At 39.4% G+C, this 6197-nt stretch overlaps 1 protein-coding gene and 1 long non-coding RNA gene across 2 annotated transcripts in view; one reads left to right on the top strand and one right to left on the bottom strand.

The window, feature by feature from the left end:
• XCR1 (X-C motif chemokine receptor 1) overlaps positions 1-6197 on the top strand; it is a 94359-nt gene that overhangs the window by 29569 nt on the left and 58593 nt on the right. The window lies entirely within an intron of this gene.
• LOC144242292 (uncharacterized) overlaps positions 1718-6197 on the bottom strand; it is a 23100-nt gene continuing 18620 nt past the window's right edge. Inside the window, exons 3-5 of the long non-coding RNA XR_013338321.1 lie at positions 4597-4669; positions 3672-3776; positions 1718-2037 (exon numbers count right to left, since the gene is read on the bottom strand). This is a non-coding gene — a long non-coding RNA (uncharacterized LOC144242292). The remainder of the gene's footprint in view (positions 2038-3671; positions 3777-4596; positions 4670-6197) is intronic.

Genomic DNA, 6197 nt, shown 5'->3' with positions numbered 1-6197 from the left:
CCACTGCCTTGTCTTTCTTGATGGTAACATTTCAAACGGATGGCTCCCAGGTCCTCGAGAAAGACATTCCCGATTGTAAAACTTACATAAGTCTGGAAGATTTATATAGGAAATCTGGTGTCTGTAGTTTGTTTCAGCATATTTCTGTTGTTGACATACTAAATGAATCTTGTGTTGAGGCTTACTTACTAATGCAAGAAAGCAGACATTAAACAGGAGAATTTCTATGGAAAGAAAAAAAAAAGACTAGTGATTAGAGCATTGTACACCCAGTTTCTGACTTCAAAGGATGGCCAGTTGAGGAGATTTATGGACACTGGATTCAAAGAGTCTTTGGACAGTTGAGTAAAGATGGCAATGTGACAGATTTCCCAGTTTGCAGATGGCACTAACATCAGAGAGGTTTTGATAAGATTGTCCCCAGTCATGAGTATTTTCTGGAACAGAGCATGGATGGTGTGGGAGTCCCAGTGATATTCCAGAGTGGCCCCCAGCTCAGCAGCTCCAGTCACAGAGTGTCCACCGGCTCTGTCATGGTGATGAGTCCTATATCAAGCCATCCAGCTTCTGCTCTTAGGGCTTCTGTAGATCCTGAGGGGAAAGCCCAGCTCCAAAGCAACTGAGCCCCCCAACTAAGAGCCGGGCACTCAGAGTTTAGTTCTCACTGACACCAATTCAGGAGGATGGGAGAAATTGGAACGATTCATTTGAGAGAGTTGTATCCAGACACAGAAGGAAAACAAGAAGAACTGAGAATTTGGTACTGACCAACAAATTGTGTAAGAGAACAGGATCCAGTCTGATTTACAGACAGGTAACAAAACCTCCCAGTTTACAAAGAGGTGAAAAATAGCTCAAAGACAACGAACAAAATGAGGACCTGATAATCCACAGGATGTACTACAGTTTTCTATTAAAGCACAACCTTTCTATGGTCACTTCCCCTTTGGGTCAGATCATCAAAATAAGATTATTCTTGTTTACAAAATATGTGTAATTTCATTAGTTTTGGCCTGATTATTCATACAAGTTCAGAAAGAAAGGTAATTGACCACATAGGCTTTTTTTTTTTTTTTTAGTTTAGTTTGCTAAAATTTTTCATGAGGAATCTCAGATTGGACTTTTAAAAGCCCCTCCAGGCTAAGACACTAAGCCAAGAATTCAACACTAGACTTCACCTGCAGTATCTACAGATTTGGGTGAATTCCTTTCTTCTTGAGGTCCCCAAAATATGCTGGGCCTGCCAGGAAGTGACCCTTTTACTCACTGCTAAGGCATGGGAACTCTGTAAGCCGAGTTTTCCCGAGAAGAATTTGTAAACTGGGACTGTTTTCTCAAGAGGTCTATGTAAACACCAGTTCCAGAAGGTCATTCTTAATTCCTTAAGACTTCCAGGTCATATCTGGTTCTGTCCATCCTTCTTAAATATGACATTTCAGTCAAAGTCATACAAGTCTTGGTTGTATTAATCATTTTTTCCCCAACGATTACAAGGAGGACAGATTCTTATCTAAAGTACACAAAGAGTTATACTACCATGAAAATAAGAATACTCAGTATTAGTTTCTGAACTCTGGCAAGGAGAAAAAGACAAATGTTTCATGTCTGCTTACAAAAGTATAATCTACTACACTGGCACGAGTTATAAGTAGTTGAAGAAAAAAGAAAAAGGGATTCTTTATATTCAGAAAATAGAACACTAAACCATCACTGATACTCCAAACAAAAGCCAGAATCATCCTTTATCAGTGAATTTAGTCCTATGTTACTAATTTTTGTGATGCTCCATCTTGGGTTAGCAAGTGCATGAATCCATTGGTTTCTGTCTGAGAGATCTGAAAATTCCGATTCAGTCCAATGGTATGGGACAAAGTTTTTCAAGAAACCCCATCAGAAGACTGTGCCCCAGAATTCCTGACATGGTTCTTTCCATAGGTTTCTGAGATGAGACAGTCCCTTTTGGCTGTAGACAAGCATGTTGGTCTGTAGTTGGTCATCAGTGTTTTCAGGGAAACATCCGAGTAAAACAAAAACTACCTGTGGATAACGAAAGACTTAAAATGATGTGGTTACAGATCTGATCAGTGTTCGCTTGACAAAGAAACATGGCTGCTTCTATAGCATTCAACATTTAAAACTAAGAGCTGGAATTATGCCTGGTAACTCTCTTCTAACATCAGGCAAAGCCGCCCGTGGATATATCAAGGAACTAGGAGCGCATCGACGAATTTCTAGGAACTTCATACAATGTAGAAAACATTTCTATTAATAATATTTTGCCCATGCAAATATAACCTAATGAAGATTGAACATTTCTTCTTATTTGACAGTGCTTCCCATGCAACTCAACATCTCAAATAAACCTAATTATTTTTAACATCTCTCTTTTTACAAGGTGAAGAAACAAATTCTTTTTGTTTTTCCAGGGACCCTCTAAGAAATCTCAAGGTCAGTTTGAATCAAGATTTCATTCAGAATTTGATTTGGGGCAGCCCCTGGGTGGCTCAATTGGTTAAGCATCTGACTCCTGATTTCAGCTCAAATCATGGTCTCACAGGATCGGGATGGAGCTCCATGTTGCCTGGGGGCTCCGCACTGACAGCAAGGAACCTCCTTGGGTTCTCTCCCTCCCTCTCTCTGCCCCTCCCCCACACATATGCACTCTCTCAAAAGAAATAAACAGTGGGGAAAAAAAAGGGGGCACCTGGGTGGCTCAGTCGGTTAAGCATCTGACTTCAGCTCAGGTCATGATTTCACAGTTCATGAGTTTAAGCCCCACATAGGGCTCTGTGCTGACAGTTCAGAACCTGAAGCCTGCTTTGGATTCTGTGTCTCCCTCTCTCTCTGCCCCTCCCCGTCTCATGCTCTGTCTCTCTGTCTCTCAAAAATAAATAAACATTAAAAAAACAAAAAACAAAAGAAAACATGATTTGATTTGGGAAGGGAAAATACTAAAAGTTGTCAAAAATATTTTTAAAAGTTTGAACACTTGGAAAATGGGATCATGGGTCACTAGGAAACTGTTTGGCCACCTATTTAGCCAAAGTGATGATAAAAAAAATTCAACATTTGATGAAATCCAACATTCATTCATGATAAAGACTCTCAGGAAAAACAGGAAAATAGAGAAACTCCTTCAACTTGATAAAGAGCATTCACAAAAACCTATAGCTAACATTATACTTAGTGATGAGAGACTGACTGCTTTCCCTCTAAGTTTCAGAAAAAGGCAAAAATGTCTACTTTCACCTTTTAGCTGACATATACAGGAAATTCTACCTGTACACTAAGCCAAGCAAAAGAAATAACATGCACATACATTGGACTGAAAGAAATAAAATTGTCACTATTTGCAGGTGACATGATTGTCTATGCAGAATATACCCAAGGAATCTACCAAAACAAACAAAAAAACCCTCTAGAACTAACAAGTGACTTCAGAAATGTCACAGAATACAAGACAAATATACATAAAAAGTTCTATTTGTACATATTAGCAATGGAAACTGAACACCAATATTAAATACAGTTTATAAGCACTCAAAAACAACAACAACAACTCAGCAAATACTTAGGTGTAAATCTAACAAAACCTGTATAGGAAGAGTACACTGAACACTACAAAATACTGAGGGAAGAAATCAAAGATCTGAATAAATGGAGAGACTTACCATGTTCATGGATTGGAAGACTCAACATAGTAAAGGTGTCAATCCTCCTCAAATTGATATACAAGTTTAACATTCAAAGTTCCTTTCAAAATCCCAGATAGATTTCTATAGAGACAGACAAGATTGTTTGACAATTTCTATGGAAGGCGAAGGAGCTAGAACAGTTAAAACATTTTTGAAAAAGAATAACAAAATGGGAGGAATCACTCCACTCTATTACAGGTACAGTAATCAGGATTGTGTGGATCTGGCAGATGGAGAGACACACAGGATAATGTAAGAGAATAGAGAACCCAGAAAGAACCCACCCAAATATAGCAAACTGATTTTGACAAAGATGTCAAAGCAATCATTAGAAGAAGGATTGTCTTTTCAACAAACTGTGGTTGAGTAATTGTATGTCTATAGGCAAAATAATAATAATAATAATAAACTCAACCTAATCTTGCATTTATTTAAAAAGTAACTCAAAATGGATCTTAGGTTTAATGTAAAATGGAAAACTATAACACTTGTAGAAAATAACGTGAAAGAAAATCTTTGAAACCTATGACTTGTGAAGAGCTCCCAGACATGACACCAAGGCATAATCAATCCATAGAATGAAAATTAAAAGGCTGGGCTTCATCCGAGGAGTGGGGGGGTACTTTTACTCTGTAAAAGACTCTCTTACGAGGATGGAAAATCAAGCTACAGACTGGGAGAAAATCTGCAAACCACACAGCTGATAAAACTCCTATCTCTAATATATAAAGCTCTCTCAAAGCTCAACATTAAAAAACTCCAGTTAGAAAATGGGCAAAGACAAGAGCAAAGAGTTTGCTGAAGAGGATGCAGAGATCGCAAATAAGCACATGAGAAGTTATTCGACCTCACTAGCCATTAGGGAAATACAAATTAAGACCACGAGGAAATATCCCCATACCTCCTGCAGGCCAGGATTCAGAGAAGCTAGTCACTCCTATATTGCCGGTGAGAATGTAAATGCTGCAGCCACCCTGGAAAAGAGTGTGTTATTTTCTTTAAAAACGAAAGATGCAGCTACCATATGATATAGCAATGGAAATATCTGGCATTTATCCCAGAGATATAAAAACGTATGTCCACACAAAAACCTGTACATGATTGTTAATAGCAGTTTTATTTGTAATAGCCCCAAATGGGAAAAAAACAAAATGGCGGACTTAATGGCTGAATGGTTAAACTGTAGTACGTCTACCCCATGGGGTGCTACTTAGCAATTGCTAGGAATGGACCACTGTGTATACACACAACAGCTTGGATACAGATCTCAAGGGCACTATGCTGAGGGGGGAAAATGTCAAAACATTATGTGTTCTACAATTTAATTTGTATAACATTCTTGAAATGAGAAAACTATAGAGACAGAAAACAAATTAGTGGTTGCCAGGGGTTAGGTGAAGGGTAGAGGGAGGAAAAGAGGGGGCTCAGTGTGATTATCAGGGAGTAGCCTTTCTGTAGTTTGTGGGGACGGAACCGTTCTGTATCTTGATTGGGATAGTGAAGGCAGGAATCCACACATACAATGAAAATGACATATAAACGTTACATAATAAAAAAAAAAAAAGTAGCATTCCACCAGAGTCAGATCCTTGTTATTGATATTATACTACAAGTATGTACTATGTAACCTTTGGAGAAACTGAGTGGAGCGTCCTTGGGACTTCTCAGCACTTACTATTCACTACCTGGGAATCTATAATTATCCTGAAATAAAAAGGCTTTTAAAACCTTTGAAAAAGAATAATAGCTTTGAAATCAGGTAGAGCTAATCTTTTTTTTTTAAATCACCTTCCTTTTCCCCCTAAGCTGTGGCCCAAACTTTGCCTTTTTCTTCACATTCAATGTTCCCAAAAGAGCTGCCCGCATTCTGCCTCCGCTTCACTCCCCACTGACTTTTTGGCCCCCACACCCTCCACGCTACCCTCCATCGGCAACTTCCTGGTTGCGAAATGGGACTGAAACTGCTTGGTACTTGTTGCACCCAAAAGGTGCAGGACGAGAAAAGAAGAAGCGAGCCAGAGAGAGACATCTGTGGGGCAAATCTGCCTGTTTCTCTCCAAATTAAAAACTCTTTAGTGGCTCCTCATCACCTTTATGACAAAATTTATCCTTCTGTCCAATGAATGTTTATGGCACATCTGTTAGGCATCAGCCAGTGTTCTGGGCACGGGGACAGACTATGCAGTAGCTTTTCCTTGGTTGAACAATGAAAAAGCAATGTCCTTATCTTCATGGAGCACCCATTCTACTAGATGCTGGTGTGGGAGACAGAAAAGAAACAGAAGAAAAATAAAGCAGGCTAGGTGGCCAGAGTGGCATGGTATAGGATATGCTTATCAGGCGAAGCGTCTCTGCTTAAATGATGACATTTGGGGCAGAGGCCTGAGGGAAGTGAGGAAGAAAGCCTTTCATCTATCCAAGGGAAGAGCATTCTGGGCAGAGAGGGAGGCAAATGCAGAGGTTGGGAGGGAGCGCGCTTGCAGGATAGTAATGACACTGATG

The sequence above is a fragment of the Crocuta crocuta genome, unplaced genomic scaffold (genome assembly GCF_008692635.1).
Source record: "Crocuta crocuta isolate KB4526 unplaced genomic scaffold, BGI_CrCroc_1.0 scaffold77, whole genome shotgun sequence".
Lineage (NCBI taxonomy): Eukaryota > Metazoa > Chordata > Mammalia > Carnivora > Hyaenidae > Crocuta > Crocuta crocuta.
The sequence above is the reverse complement of the archived record's forward strand: the minus strand, read 5'-3'. Positions and strand labels throughout refer to the sequence as shown.